The sequence below is a fragment of the Neophocaena asiaeorientalis genome, unplaced genomic scaffold (assembly GCF_003031525.2).
Source record: "Neophocaena asiaeorientalis asiaeorientalis breed wild unplaced genomic scaffold, Neophocaena_asiaeorientalis_V1.1 scaffold271, whole genome shotgun sequence".
NCBI classification, from domain to species: domain Eukaryota; kingdom Metazoa; phylum Chordata; class Mammalia; order Artiodactyla; family Phocoenidae; genus Neophocaena; species Neophocaena asiaeorientalis.
The window spans coordinates 348375-365094 of record NW_020175318.1 but is presented as its reverse complement, the minus strand read 5'-3'; positions in this window follow the sequence as shown (position 1 = coordinate 365094).

The window sequence follows — 16720 nt, the reverse complement described above, 5'->3', positions numbered from 1 at the left end:
CTACACAGGCAGTACTTCTATCCATTTCCTAATTTTAAAGAAATGAGAAAATTAAATAACACTATTGTAAGAGAAAACTATTACACTATTGTAAGTAGAAATACTTACACTATTGTAAGAGAAAAATCTGTGTTAAGTACAATCCATAAACATCTTTAAAATGGTAAGACCTTGGTAAGGAAAATAAAAGATGTAAATGTCTGACACCAAGAAAACTAAAATTTTTAGAGTGGAAAAAAATCATTATATAGCAAGTCTTATAATGACTTATAAAATCATTATATAGCAAGTCTTATAATGACTTATAAAATCATTATATAGCAAGTCTTATAATGACTTATAATATCAGTACAAAAGGTTAAGATCACGTAACACTAAAAAAGTAAGTTCAAAGCCTCTCTACTCAGCCTTGCCAAAGAGCTTTCAATAGCACCGCTATTCTGCCTGGAAAGGATAGCTGGGAAAATGGACAATTTCTGCGCCACTGAAAACCTGAAGCCGTTGTTATCAGTATAAAAATACTTGGATGTGGACAACAGAGCTAGAAACTGGGCTTGGCTGTTCCAGGAAAGAGCTTGAAAGAAAAATCTCCCTCTACAAATGCACTAGAGATAACCTGATCCAAATGAACAAATAATCCAATTACTGTACAAGAAGTTCTTAAAAGCAAAATCATCTAAAGCAGAAGCTACACAAAGGAAGACTAGACAGTTCTTTAGGGATTATACAGTGGTGATGTTAAACGGCTGGTTTGACTTCTTCAAATCAATTTCTTTAATAATTTTTACAAAATAATTAAAAAACCCCATGAGTTCAAAAGTTGTACGTATTAACTCAATAACTAAATTTTTCTAGCTCATTAGTAGGCTGCAAAATACCTGAAGTAACAAATGAGCAGGGGTAATTTGGGTAATAAGAATTTATTTGAGAATTCAAATAATTTAAATGTACTACATATTTTGTAATGCATTTTCATGTGAAGCTATCAAAAATACATTCATTCTTTCAATCACTTTGCCCTTTTAAAATCTACATGCATTTCAAATAAGATTAAAGCAAACTTTATGATTCATTGCATTTTATTCATCAACACATTGCTTTTTAAGAGTTCTTTGATGTTTGAGAAACCTTGTGTGTCTTTTGGATAAGCCTTCTTAAACCTTTTTCCCTCAAGTCAGAAAGTTATACTTCACTAACTATAAAGAAACATCCAGGGACTAAAAATTGCTTTGCCACAGAGAACCCAGGATATTCCAAAGAGGTGCCAACAGAACATCTTCTTTATCCACAAACTAAACTGAAGTAAGGGAGCAAATAGTTGACAAGTGATCAGTGTATTGGAAAATAATCAACAGCAGAGAAAGAAACTAGAAATCATATTGCAAGGCTGGAAGAAAATATAAAAATAAAAATACTCTTTCAAAAGTAAGGGTACTGACAAGATATATGATGAAAATGCATTCTAAATGGGATATGTCCAGTGTAAAAAAAGGTGAAAAACCAAGAAAAGTGATCTTTTTTCTTGGATTTAACTTTAGAGAAAAACAAAGAAAAAAAAATTTGTACCCCAAATTGAGCTTTGGCTATGAATGTTTTAGGAAGAACTTGAAAAAAATAGTATTTTTTTAAATCTCTAATACATTGATATTTACCACTTTGCCCACTAACAAGAGATCATTAGCCATGTCAATTGCACCATAGATAATATTTACCTTTGACCTAAGGAATATGCTGGAAAGTGTATATACCTGAATACTACATGCTTATCACATTTTTTTACCATAGAATATAAACTAGAAGGTTTAACATTAGAAAAACAAAACAATTCAAACATGTTCCATGAAAATTATGGGCAATAACAGTATGATGTAGCAGAAAATTAGGTGTATTTTATGTCAGAAATTCATGGCTATGAATCCTGGATTGATTCAATCATTCTCAAATTCAGTTTCCATATTTGTAGGATAGTCACTAAATTATACTAAAATGTAAACGAAACAATATGTGGAAAGGATCTAGGACTATGTCATTTCTCAACAAAAGATTGCTATTAAAAAGGATTCTGTAGAGGAACTGATGATGGATTTTGAACTAGAGAAAGCAGAAAGGATGATCTTTTCCATGTACATGGTGAGTTTGAGAGTGAGAAACTGCCACATCTTCCCTGTATAAATACATGGTTTGTGCACCAAGTGACTCTATGGTACTCGCTTGATAAAGCTTGCACACTGAAAGAAGTGCCTGGAGTTGTGCAGTTCCCTAGTTTCACAGTCAGCCAGGATAGTCCTGCAGACTACCCCGCAGACTGGTACATTGACTACTTCTCCTTTCCTGTTCAATTTAATTCAGTATAAACTTATTGCAAGATATTAAAATTTTCAAAGGTAAATAGTGCATGATTTGTTGTTATTAGGCACACACAAAAAAAGAAGGTCACAGTAAAGAAGGTCAATGCTTTCAAAAAAATTTTAAAGGGATTAATGGAGCACAAAAGTGGGACTCCAACCATAGTTTTGGGAGGGAGGATATTAAAGAGGGTCATACAAGACTGATGAGGAGGTGAGTAGATAGCCTTAAAGAATACACGTGGTCGGGCTTCCCTGGTGGTGCAGTGGTTGAGAGTCCGCCTGCCGATGCAGGGGACACAGGTTTGTGCCCCGGTCCGGGAGGATACCACATGCTGCGGAGTGGCTGGGCCCATGAGCCATGGCCGCTGAGCCTGCGCGTCCGGAGCCTGTGCTCCGCAACTGGAGAGGCCACAACAGTGAGAGGCCCGCGTACCGCAAAAAAAAAAAAGAATACACGTGGTCCAATCAAGTGGAAGAGTGTTGGTTGTAAAAAGGAAACACCCAGAGTCATAAATAATCTAGGTGTTTGGGAGGCTACTAGAAGCTGGATATATCTAGATATTTAATTAGAAAGATAAATGGACTGTAATGTTGACAGTAGATACACTAACAAGACAAAAAAGACTAGAAGAAATCAATTGGTGGTGGCTTAACTTCCTACAATGCCAAAGAGTTATTTATCCAAAGGGAATCTTCACTTTTCAAATACAGTATAAAACAGTCTTGCCCAGCTGACCTGTGTCCCAATGCCTTATCATCACACCGAATCAAAGCTGGGGAATTTGGCTGAGATACTGCCTGTCTTGGGCTTTTAGAGAGAAGATAAAGACTTCAAATATTGAGTGAGTTCATTGGTATATCAATAATCATGAAACAGACCAGACAGGGTCTGGTATCAAAATATTGCATGGGAAGTGGCAGTTTAAGACAGTAAATGAAAATCCCTTCATGCCGAGGCCCATGGATCTCTCATTTGTCAAACAAGAGAACTGAATTAAATCTGTATTTCCAATATTTTTGACACAATATTATCTTGTTAATATATAAACTATGATACGCGGGCCTCTCACTGCTGTGGCCTCTCCCGTTGCAGAGCACAGGTTCTGGACGCGCAGGCTCAGCAGCCATGGCTCATGGGCCCAGCCACTCCGCGGCATGTGGCATCCTCCCAGACCGGGGCATGAACCCGTGTCCCCTGCATCGGCAGGTGGACTCTCAACCACTGCACCACCAGGGAAGCCCAGGAATGATTTTTAAGTGCTTTTGTCATTTGGGGGCTCAGTATTTACATTTAATTGATTATAAATTAAAAGTACGATTTGTTAACACATTAGTTTCCTAGGGCTACCGTAATAAATTACCAGAAACTGGTAATTTTAAACTGGTTTAAAACAACAGAAATTTATTATTTCACAGCTATGAGGCCAACGTCTGAAATCAAGGTGTTGACGGGGAGATGCTTCCACCAAAGGCTTCAGAGGAGAATCCTACTTTTCTTCCAGATTCTGGTGACTCCAGGGTTGCCGTGGTTTGGAGCTGTATCACTCCAGTCTCTGTCTTCATTTTCATAGGACCTCCTCCACCATGTTTCTGTATCTGTTTTCTTTTCTATATCTTTCTTACAAGGACACTAGTCACTGGAGTTAGGACACACTCTAAACAAAGATGGTCTCATTTCAAGATCCTTGTCTTAATTACATCTGCCAATACTGTCATTCCAAATAAGGCCACATTCTGAGGTTTTAGGTAGATATATCTTTTCAAGGATCACTATTCAAATCACTACAGTCACCAACAAATTATTGAGTGATATTCTTATTTTTGCTTCTCGATATGAAAGAATAGCTTGTATCAGACCATTTCTCCAGCTAAGAACTTTGAAACACAAAAACATCAGATCTAAGACCAAGCAGAGAATAACTTTGGCAGCCAGCTTCAAAGAAGCCAAGATGGGGGGAAAAGCAGAAACATCTTGAGAAGAGCCAGACTGTCTACCACTTAGCCTCCTGTCTATTCATAAGGAGCAGAGGCTGAAATGCTAGGCAGAAAGTCATGGCTTGGAGCTTTTGACGATCTCATGGGATGAGGGAGACAAAAATAGAGTGTAGGGTGATCAGTGCAGCCAGGATTTCAGTGACTAAAATTTTGAAGAAAAGGAAGCAACAGATTTTAGCTTCTGGAAATATTTTTGAAAAGTATTTGTGGTTTCATAAATGCTACCTCACAACTGTTGGAATGGCTATCATCAAAAAGAAATAATTAACAAGTGTTGCCAAGGATGTAGAGAAAAAGGAATTCTTGTGCCTTAGTGGGAATATACATTGGTACAGCTACTATGAAAACAGTATACAGGTGCCTCTAAAAATTAAAAGTAGAACTACCATATGATATAGCAATTCCCCTTCTGGATATATATCCGAAGGAAATGAAATCAGGATCTCCAAGAGATACCTGCACACCCATGTTCATCACAGCATATTCACAATAGCCAAGACAGGGAAACAACCTAAGTGTATATAGTGTAAAGAAGATATGAAATAAAGAAGATAAAGAAGATATGAAATTGATAAAGAAGATATATATGTATATATCTCATATATAAATATATATATGCACACATACACAATGGAATACTATTCAGCCATGAGAAAGAAGGAAACCCTGCCTTTTTATGACAACATGGATGAACCCTGAAGGCATTATGCTGAGTGAAATGTTAGACAAAGAAAGATAAATAATGTATGATATTACTTATATGTGGAATCTAAAAAAGCTGAACTCATAGAAACAGAGAATAATTGGTGGTTGCCAGGGCCTTGGGGTGGGGGAAATGGGGAGAAGTTGGTTAAAGGGTACTAACTTCTAGTATAGATGAATAAGCTCTGGGCACCTAATGTGTAGCATTGTGATTGTAGTTAAAACTGCATTATATACTTGAAAGTTGATAATAGAGTAGATCTTAAATGTTCTCATCTGAAAAAAGAAATAGTAATTATATGAGGTGATGGAGGTGTTAGTAAACCCTACCATGGTAATCATTTCACAATATATAAGTGTATCAAATCAACATGTTATACATCTTTAACTTACACAATGCTAAATATCAATTATATATCAATAATGCTGGAAAAGAAAAAAAATAAAGATGATTACAGACAATTCAAGGTGTTCCTAGTTACTCAAACTTGCGCTATTACTTATACCATTCTCTTTGCTTATACTGTATATATTTTGGTAACTCTTCTGTAACAGTGGAGTTCCATCGTACATAAACACATTTAATGTACTTAAATTCAAATAAATATGCTTAGAGAAATGCAAACATTATTCCTTCCCCAGTTCAACACACAAGCACAAAATAAATTACAAACCATAACCTAAAATCTTGTAGAGCTTGTGAGTCCCTTCTGAATGGTAAGGTGAGTATGTGATCTAAGCAATGGATGCAATCAAATCTGAACTAGTAAATGTCTGTCGGCCAAAACCAATGGAAAACATTATGTGAGTAATTTAACATCTCCCTGACCATTAATGAAGAAGTGAGATATTTTGTTCAGCTGGCCATGAAATTTGTTGTGATAGCCTTTATGTGAAGAATTGTTTATAGAGGAACAATGCCTAATGAAGAGTTAAAAGTACTGGTCTATAGAAAAGAGTTAAAAGAATAGTCTATATTCTAACAGAGATCAGAGAAAAGCCATAATTTTATTCAAGTTTTTCTAGCAATGAGACATTTGAGAGATTAGATTTCTGAATATTGTTTCTCTCTGAGATTATTTACCCTACATTACTATATACAGTAGACATCCTTACATCCCTAGGACTATGCAGGATTATATATACAAACTGTATACCACACTTTATGGGTGAGTGTAAGCATCTCTAGTAGGGTTATTTTGTTTATGGATGACTTTTGCATTATGTGTTGATCTTAGAAATTAACCTGCTACATCTACCTTATATGCTGAAAGTCCCTTGTATATTTAAATATTACACCCAAATGCTATATTTTTGGGAAATCTTCCTTTTTTAAAAATCCCATCAGGATAAGTAAGATTTCCTTAGTTTGTTGGCAATTTCACCAACCCTCTGCCCAAGCACTTATCTCTGCTCTCTAGTTAGATGTTTGATTAGATTGTGAGATTTTCTAGGGCTGGGATTGACTTTTATTTGTTGGTTCCACTTGGCTTACAGCACCATGACGGTAGCATGCTATGTGTTAAAGGCATTTGCAATGAATTAATTTTAAAGTCTGCTTTTCAAAAGGGCAATTTGATGACTCTCACACAAATATAAAATGAACATGTGTCAGAAATTTTATTCAGCTCATTAATTAATGAGAGAATCAAATCGGTAAGATAGTATAACCAGTGCAAAGAACATTTGAGAAGGAAAGTCTGTGTGTGCGTGTGTGCACGTGCGTGATTTAATCAGGGAAGTTACGAATATTTCTGGCTTATATTCAAAACGAGTGAATGTATTACAGTATAATAAAAGTCTACAATCTAACATATGACTTCACTTAGTCTGAGAGCTTTAATCAATAGTAAATAGTGATTTGGTATTAGTATATTCCCCTAGAAAATGCTTAAGTGGCTTTTACTCCTGAGTGATACTGAAAATATATGCTTTCTCTAAGCCACAGAACAACTGCCAACTGGCTTGAGCTGATGGGTTGCATTACCAAACCCTTGTACAGTGCAGAAGGTTCTGGAACTGGAGTGAGGAGGCTCCAGTTGTGGTTTAGTTCCTCTACTAGTGTGAAAATGCTATAAAATTTCAACTGAAAAACATTCTGAAAAAGGCAAAATTATGGGTATAGTATATTATTCAGTGGTTGCAAGAGATTTAGAGGTAAAAGAGGGATGAATAGGTAAGCACAGAGGATGTCTCGGGCACTGAAAATACTTTGTATGATAATGACGGACACATATCATTACACATTTGTCCAAACCCATTAACTGTGCAACACCAACAGTGAACCCTAATGTACACTGTGGACTTTGGGTGATAATGACTTGGCAATGTAGGTTCATCAACTGTAATAATGTATCACTTTGGCTAAGGAGGTTGATAATGAGGGAGGCTATGCCTGTATGGGGTCAGGGTGTATATGGGAAATCTGTACTTTCCACTCAGTTTTGCTGTGAACCTAAAACTGCTCTAAACAATAAAGCTTATTAAAAAGTAACTAAATAATTTCCCTTAAAAATATATTTCCTACTTTTTTTTTACCTTATTCGAACTTTGTCTAATTTTTCATAAAGGAGTAAGTTAGTTTCTTCTTACTAAAAGTATCTGTTAATTGAATGTAGCAGCATTTCTTCTAAGGGGTCACCAGGTAGGTGCTGATTCTATTAACTTAGAAATTCAGTTACACAAAATGACCAACTTTACTATCATTGCCAGATAATAGAGGACTCACTGTAATGGTTTAGTGACTTGATTTCTCACCATTGTGTTAATATGCTGTATAACTTGTTCTTTGAGAACGGATTACCTTTGAATATTTTAGTGGCAGTAAAATCAATGCTTATAAAGCACAAGATTACAATAAAAATCTCTGAACTCTAATTTAAGTCAACTTGGAAATGGAAAATAGGGATTTGTATTTTTTTAACATCTTTATTGAGGTATAACTGCTTTACAATGGTGTGTTAGTTTCTACTTTATAACAAAGTGAATCAGCTATACATATACATATATCCCCATATCTTCTCCCTCTTGCAGCTCCCTCCCACCCTCCCTATCCCACCCCTCTAGGTGGTCACAAAGCACTGAGCTGATCTCCCTGTGCTCTGTGGCTGCTTCCCACTAGCTATCAATTTTACATTTGGTAGTGTATATAAGTCCATGACACTCTCTCACTTCATCCCAGCTTACCCTTCCCCCTCCCCATGTCCTCAAGTCCATTCTCTACGTCTGCGTCTTTATTCCTGTCCTGGCCCTAGGTTCTTCAGGATAATTTTATTTTATTTTTTTTAGATTCCATATATATGTGTTAATATACGGTATTTATTTTTCTCTTTTTGACTTACTTCACTCTGTATGATAGTCTCCAAGTACATCCACCTCACTGCTAATAACTCAGTTTTGTTTCTTTATAAGGCCGAGTACTATTCCATTGTATGTATGTGCCACAACTTCTACCTAAGTGTCCATCAACAGAGGAATGGATAAAGAATATGTGGGATTTGTATTTTTAAACAATTAGGAGATGACAATTTACCATATGAACAGTTAATGGATTTTTTAATAATTTTTAATAAGAAATAAGGATGCATACAGTGAACTTGTCAGTGTTTATATAAACAATAGGATGTTAGAACTGGAATGGACCAGGGAAGTTGTTGGTTGCAACTGATTCATTTTATAGGTGAGGAAACTGAGGTGCACTCATAAAGCTTTTTAGTTATTATGAAACACTAAATGGATAATGAAGTAATATGAAGTTTTACAAGAACACATCACTTGCTTTTATGAGTTATAATCATTATCCAGTATTTGACTGTGCTATTTGTTGTGTTATTAGAGATACACTGGATAAACAGTATATATATATTTTACAGGCAGTAAAATTAGTATTTGGAACCAAAAATGACTCATAAAACATAACCAACTTCACTATATGTGGGTTTCCACCTACCAAATTCACTGGATTTTAAAAAGTGGAAATAGGTGCTGGCGGAAGATGGCGGAAGAGTTTGGAAATATTTTGAGGTAGGAGAAATAGGTTCCTGGGGAAAATATATGAAACCTGTGATTCATTCTGAAATAAAATTTTATCACTCCCAAATTTATGTTTTCTAATCTTGATGAAGAAAATCTTATCAGAAGATTGTATTATTTTTTGTAGTTTTCATAGGTCCAGGCCTTTTTCTGTTAGTATAAAATATGATGGTTTAGAAAGCTGGAGACTTTAATATTCTGTTCTGAGAAAATGATCTGAGTTGAGGAAAGTGGAAGAAGAAAGTACTATCTGTGTCTCATGCTTCCACCTCCAAAATATGTGACTATATAAAGAAAAATTACATCTTCCTGAATGTGGAAAAGTTAATATTTTTTAAAAGTTCTCATGATTGGCAAAACAGATCTCAGAAAAAAGAAAAAAATATAAACTGGCTGATGAATTTAAACAGTAGGATGTTGAACTACTTCAAAATAATAGTTCTGAAGGGACGTGAACCTGATTCCTTTCTGACTTGCCCATCTTCCAGAGTCTTGGTGCTCTAGCTGGGTGTCAGGCCTGAGGCTCTCAGGTGGGAGAGCTGAGTTAAGGGCATTGGACCACCAGAGATCTCCTGGCCCCACTTAATATCAATTAGCAGGAGATCTCCCAGATACCTCCGTCTCAGTGTTAAGACCCAGCTCCATTCAACAACCAGCAAGCTCCAGTGCTGGACCACCCATGCCAAACAACTAGCAAGAAGGAACACAGCCCCACCCATTAGCAGAAAAGCTGCCTAAAATCATAATAAGTTCACAGACATGCAAAAACACACTAACGGATGTGGTCCTGCCCACCAGAAAGAAAAGATCCAGCCTCATCCACCAGAACACAGGCACCAGTCCCTCCACCAGGAAGCCTATACAACCCACTGAATGAATCTTACCAACGGGGGGCAGACACCAAAAACAATGGGAACTATGAACCTGCAGCCTGCGAAAAGGAGACCCCCAAACACAGTAAGTTAAGCAAAATGAGAAGACAGAGAAATACACAGGAGATGAAGAAGCAAGGTAAAAACCCACCAGACCCAACAAATGAAGAGGAAGTAGGCAGGCTACCTGAAAAATAATTCAGAATAATGATAGTAAAGATGATCCAAAATCTTGGAAATAGAATGGAGGAAATACAAGAAACATTTAACAAGGACCTAGAAGAACTAAAGAGCAAAAAAACAATGATGAACAACACAATAAATGAAATTAAATATTCTCAAGAAGGGATCAATAGCAGAATAACTGAAGCAGAAGAATGGATAAGTGACCTGGAAGATAAAATAGTAGAAATAACTACTGCAGAGCAGAATAAAGAAAAAACAATGAAAACAATGGAGGACACACTCAGAGACCATTAGGACAGCATTAAATACACCAACATTCAAGCTATAGAGGCCCCAGAAGAAGAAGAGAAAAAGAAAGGGACTGAGAAAATAATTGAAGAGACTATAGTTGAAAACTTCCCTAATATGGGAAAGGAAATAGTCAGAGAAGTCCAGGAAGCACAGAGAGTCCCATACAGGATAAATCCAAGGAGAAACATGCCAAGACACATATTAATCAAACTATCAAAAATTAAATACAAAGAAAAAATATTAAAAGCAGCAAGGGAAAAGTAGCAAAAAACATACAAGGGAATCTCCATAATATTAGCAGCTGATGTTTCAGCAGAAACTCTGCAAGCCAGAAGGCAGTGGCAGGACATACTTAAAGAGATGAAAGGGAAAAACCTACAACCAAGATTACTCTACCCATCAAGGATGTCATTCAGATTCGACTGAGATATTAAAATCTTTACAGACAACCAAAATCTAAGAGAATTCAGCACCACAAAACCAACTTTACAAAAAATGCTAAAGGAACTTCTCTAGGCAGGAAACACAAGAAAAGGAAGAGACCTACAGTAACAAACCCAAAACAATCAAGAAAATGGTAGTAGGAACATACATATCAATAATGACCTTAAATGTAAATGGATTAAATGTTCCAACCAAAAGACACAGACTGGTGGAAAGGATAAAAAAACAAGAACTGTATATATGTTGTCTACAAGAGACCAACTTCAGACCTAGGGACACACACAGACTGCAAGTGAGGGGATGGAAAAAGATATTCCATGTAAATGGAATCAAAAGAGAGCTGGAGAAGCAATTCTCATATCAGACAACATAGACTGTAAAATAAAGAATATTACAAAACAGAAAGAAGGACTCTACATAATGATCAAGGAATCAATCCAAGAAGAAGATATATCAATTGTAAATATTTATGCATCAACATAAGAGAACCTCAATATATAAGGCAAATGCTAACAGCCAAAAAAAGGGAAATCGACAGTAACACAATTATAGTAGGGGACTTTAACATCAAACTTTCACCAATGGAAAGATCATCCAAAATGAAAATCAATAAAGAAACACAAGCTTTAAATGACACATTAAACAAGATGCAATTAATTAATAGTTATAGGACATTCCAGCCAAAAACAACAGAATACACTTTCTTCTCAAGTGCTCATGGAACATTCTCCAGGATAGATCATATCTTGGGTTACAAATCAAGCCTTGGTAAACTTAAGAAAATTGAAATCATATCATGTATCTTTTCTGACCACAACACTATGAGACTAGATATCAATTAAAGGAAAAAAGCTGTAAATAATACAAACACATGGGGGCTAAACAATACACTAATAAATAACCAAATGATCACTGAAGAAATCAAAGAGGAAGTCAAAAAACACCTAGAAAGAAATGACAGTGAAAACACTATGACCCAAAACCTATGGGATTCAGCAAAAGCAGTTCTAAGAGGGAAGTTAATAGCAATACAATCCTACCTCAAGAAACAAGAAAAATCTCAAATAAACAACCTAAACTTACACCTAAAGCAATTAGAGAAAGAAGAACAAAAAACCCCAATGTTAGCAGAAGGAAAGAAATCATAAAAATCAGACCAGAAAGAAATGAAAAAGAAATGATAGAAGCAATAGGAAAGATCAGTAAAACTAAAAGCTGGTTCTTTGAGAAGATACACAAAATTAATAAACCATTAGCCAGACTCATCAAGAAAAAAAGGGAGAAGACTCAAACCAACATAATTAGTAATGGAAAAGAAGTAACAACTGACACTGCAGAAATAGAAAGGATCAGGAGAGATTACTACAACAAACTATATGTCAATAAAATGGAGCACCTGGAGGAAATGGACAAATTCTTAGAAAAGCACAATCTTCTGAGACTGAATCAGGTAGAAATAGAAAAGATAAATAGACCAGTCACAAGCACTGAAATTGAAACTGTGATTAAAAATCTTCCAACAAACAAAAGCCCAAGACCAGATGGCTTCACAGGCAAGTACTATCAAACATTTACAGAAGAGCTAACACTGATCCTTATCAAACTCTTCCAAAACATAGCAGAGGGAGGAACACCCCCAAATTCATTCTGTGAGGCCAAAATCACCCTGATACCAAAACCAGACAAAGATGTCACACAAAAAGAAAACTACAGACCAATATCACTGACGAACATAGATGCAAAAATCCTCAACAAAATACTAGCAAAGAGAATGCAACAGAACAATAAAAGGATCATACACCATGATCAAGTAGGGTTTATCCCAGAAATGCAAGGAGTCTTCAATATATGCAAATCAATGTGATAAACCATATTAACAAATTGGAGGATAAAAACCATATGAGGATCTCAATAGATGCAGACAAAGCTTTTGACAAAAGTCAACACCTTTTTATGATAAAAAACCTCCAGAAAGTAGGCATAGAGGGAACTTACCTCAACATAATAAATGCCATAAATGACAAACACAGAGACAACATCTTTCTCAATGGTGAAATACTGAAACCATTTCCACTAAGATCAGGAACAAGACAAGGTTGCCCACTCTCACCACTATTATACAACACAGTTTTGGAAGTTTTAGCCACAGCAGTCAGAGAAGAAAAAGAAATTAAATGCATCCAAATCAGAAAAGAAGAAATAAAACTTTCACTGTTTGCACATGACATGATACTATACATAGAGAATCCTAAAGATGCTACAAGAAAACTACTAGAGCTAAACAATGAATTTCGTAAAGTAGCAGGATACAAAATTCATGCAGAAATGCAACACAAAGCAACAGAAATCTCTTGCATTCCTATACACTAATGATGAAAAATCTGAAAGAGAAATTAAGGAAACACTCCCATTTACCATTTCAAAAAAAAGAATACAATAGCTAGGAATAAACCTACCTAGGGACAAAAAAGACCTGTATGCAGGAAACTATAAGACACTGATGAAAGAAATTAAAGATGATACAAACAGATGGAGAGATAGATCATGTTCTTGGATTGGATGAATCAACTTTGTGAAAATGGCTATACTCCAAAGCAATCCCTATCAAACTACCAATGGCATTTTTCACAGAACTAGAACAAAAAAGTTCACAATTTGTATGACAACACAAAAGACACCAAATAGCCAAAGTAATAATGAGAATGAAAAGTGGAGCTGGAGAAATCAAGCTTCCTGACTTCAGACTATATTACATAGCTACAGTAATCAAGACAGTATGGTACTGGCACAAACACATAAATATAGATCAATGAAACAGGATAGAAAGCCCAGAGATAAACCCATGCACATATGGTCACCTTATCTTTGATAAAGGAGACAAGGATATACAGTGAAGAAAAGACAGTCTCTTCAATAAGTGGTGCTGGGAAAACTGTACAACTACATGTAAAAGAATGAAATTATAACACTCCCTAACACGATACACAAAAATAAACTCAATATGGATTAAAGACCTAAATGTAAGACCAGACACTATTAAAGTCCTAGAGGAAAACATAGGCAGAACCCTCCATGGCATAAATCACAGCAAGATCCTTTTTGACCGACCTCTTAGAGAAATGGAAATAAAAACAAAAATAAACAAATGGGACTTAATGAAACTTAAAATCTTTTACACAACAATGGAAACCATAAATAAGACGAAAAGATAACCCTCTGAATGGGAGAAAATATTTGCCAATGAAGCAACTGACAAAGGATTAATCTCCAAAATTTACAAGCAGCTCATGCAGCTCAATATCAAAAAGACAAACAACCCAATCCAAAAATGGGCAGAAGCTTTAAATAGACATTTCTCCAAAGAAGATATACAGATTGCCAACAAACTCATGAAAGAATGCTCAGCATCATTAATCATTAGAGAAATGCAAATCAAAACTACAATGAGATATCTCATATCAGTCAGAATGGTCATCATCAAAAAATCTACAAACAGTAAATGCTGGGGAGGGTGTGGAGAAAAGGAAACACTCTTGCACTGTTGGTGGGAATGTAAATTGATACAGCTAGTATGGAGAACAGTATGGTGGTTCCTTAAAAAACTAAAAATAGAACCTCCATACAACCCAGCAATCCCACTACTGGGCATGTACCCTGAGAAAACCATAATTCAAAAACAGTCATGTACCACAATGTTCACTGTAACTCTATGTACAATAGCCAGGACATGTCAGCAACCAAAGTGTCCATCAACAGATGAATGGATAAAGAAGATGTCATGAAGAACCTAGGGATAAGACAGGAATAGAGGCGCAGACCTACTGGAGAATGGACTTGAGGATATGGGGAGGGGGAAGGGTGAGTTTTGACAGGGCGAGAGAGAGTCATGGACATATACACACTAACAAACGTAGTAAGGTAGATAGCTAGCGGGAAGCAGCTGCAAGGCACAGGGATATTAGCTCAGGGCTTTGTGACAGCCTGGAGGGGTGGGATGGGGAGAGTGGGAGGGAGGGAGACTCAAGAGGGAAGACACATGGGAGCATATGTATATGTATAGCTGATTCACTTTGTTATAAAGCAGAAACTAACACACCATTGTAAAGCAATTATACCCCAATAAAGATGTTAAAAAAAAAAAAAAAAAGATGTAGTACATATATACAATGGAATATTACTCAGCCATAGAAAGAAATGAAATTGTGTTATTTGTAATGAGGTGGATGGACCTAGAGTCTGTCATACAGAGTGAAGTAAGTCAGAAAGAGAAAAACAAATACTGTATGCTAACACATATATATGTTATCTAAAAAAAAAAAAAGTGGTCTGAAGAACCTAGTGCCAGGACAGGAATAATGACGCAGATGTGGAGAATGGACCTGAGGACACGGAGGGGAAAGGGTAAGCTAGGATGAAGTGAGAGAGTGGCATTGACATATAGGGACTACCAAATGTAACATAGATAGCTAGTGGGAAGCAGCTGCATAGTACAGGGAGTTCACCTCCATGCTTTGTGACCACCTAGAGGGGTGGGATAGGGAGAGTTGTAGGGATACACGAGAGAGGGGATATGGGGATATATGTATACATAGAGCTGATTCATTTTATTATACAGCAGAAACTAACACAACATTGTAAAGCAAATATACTCCAATAAAAATGTTAAAAAAATAATAATTCTGTGATCCACTTAAGAACAATAATTCTCAAGCTTAATTCCACAGGGCACCTTTGTTGGAATCAGCAGAGTGTTTGTTATAATGTTAGATTAGAGGAGGAATCAGTGTCAGGGTTCATTTTGCAGGCATGGCTTTCCTTAATAAAAAGTTTACCAGTAGGTTATTGTGTAGCTCACAAAGTTGACATAGAGGCCAGAAACAAAGGCTTGGAGAACAGCCAAGAGTTAATGATAGTTGGGCAGCAGAGTCATGCTGTGGTGATGGGCATGTTGGGTTCCATTTCTGGCACCACTGTTATTGTACTCCTGTCACTGCCACCACTCTATTCCTGATGCCATCTCTTCTACTGTCTCTGAGAATTACTTCTCAGTCAGTTTTGTGTTTTTCTGAATTAATTCTTGGATCATTTCAAATTATTGTCTTAAGTTAGTGCATCCATTGGCTAAGTACCTGTGTCTTAATTTCCTCCAAGTTTGAATAATGGATTACACATCCATTTGGAAACCAGTAGGAAAAAAAGAGAAAATAGCTGCCAACTACACTGGTTCCACCCTAGTGAGACCCATCCAACCTCTTGTAATAGGGAAAAGTCTTTGTATTTTATTACAAGTTAATCACTAAAGAGATATTGCCAATAAGCTTAAATTATACATAATGGCCCATCTCTGGGAACCCTGCCTCTCAGGTACAGAGCATTAAGCTAAAACACCTTTGTTTAGCTCACAGGAAGCATCCTGACCAGAACTGCCTGTGAATCACTGCAGGAAGGCAGAAATTAACACATCCCACCAGAGGCTGACCAGAACCAGGAAAAGTATGACTTTACTCTCTTCACTTTTAGTATAAAAGAAGCCTGCATTCTAATTCAGGCAAGATAGTTATTTGGGACATGAGTCCACTGTCTTCTTGGTCTGTTGGTTTTCTGAATAAAGTCGCTAACCCTTACTCCAACAAAATGTCTCTCGATTTATTGGCCTGTCATGTGGTGGGCAGTATGAGCTTGGACTTGGTAACACTATTGAATCAAAATATTAGAAGAATGATGAGATTTAGCATTTTTAAACAAATACAGTCAGTTCTGCTATAATGTGACATAAATGTTCTTGTAATTCACTGTACTATACAAAACCACACAATAATAAGTTCAAGGACTTATAAGGAAAGCGAAGAA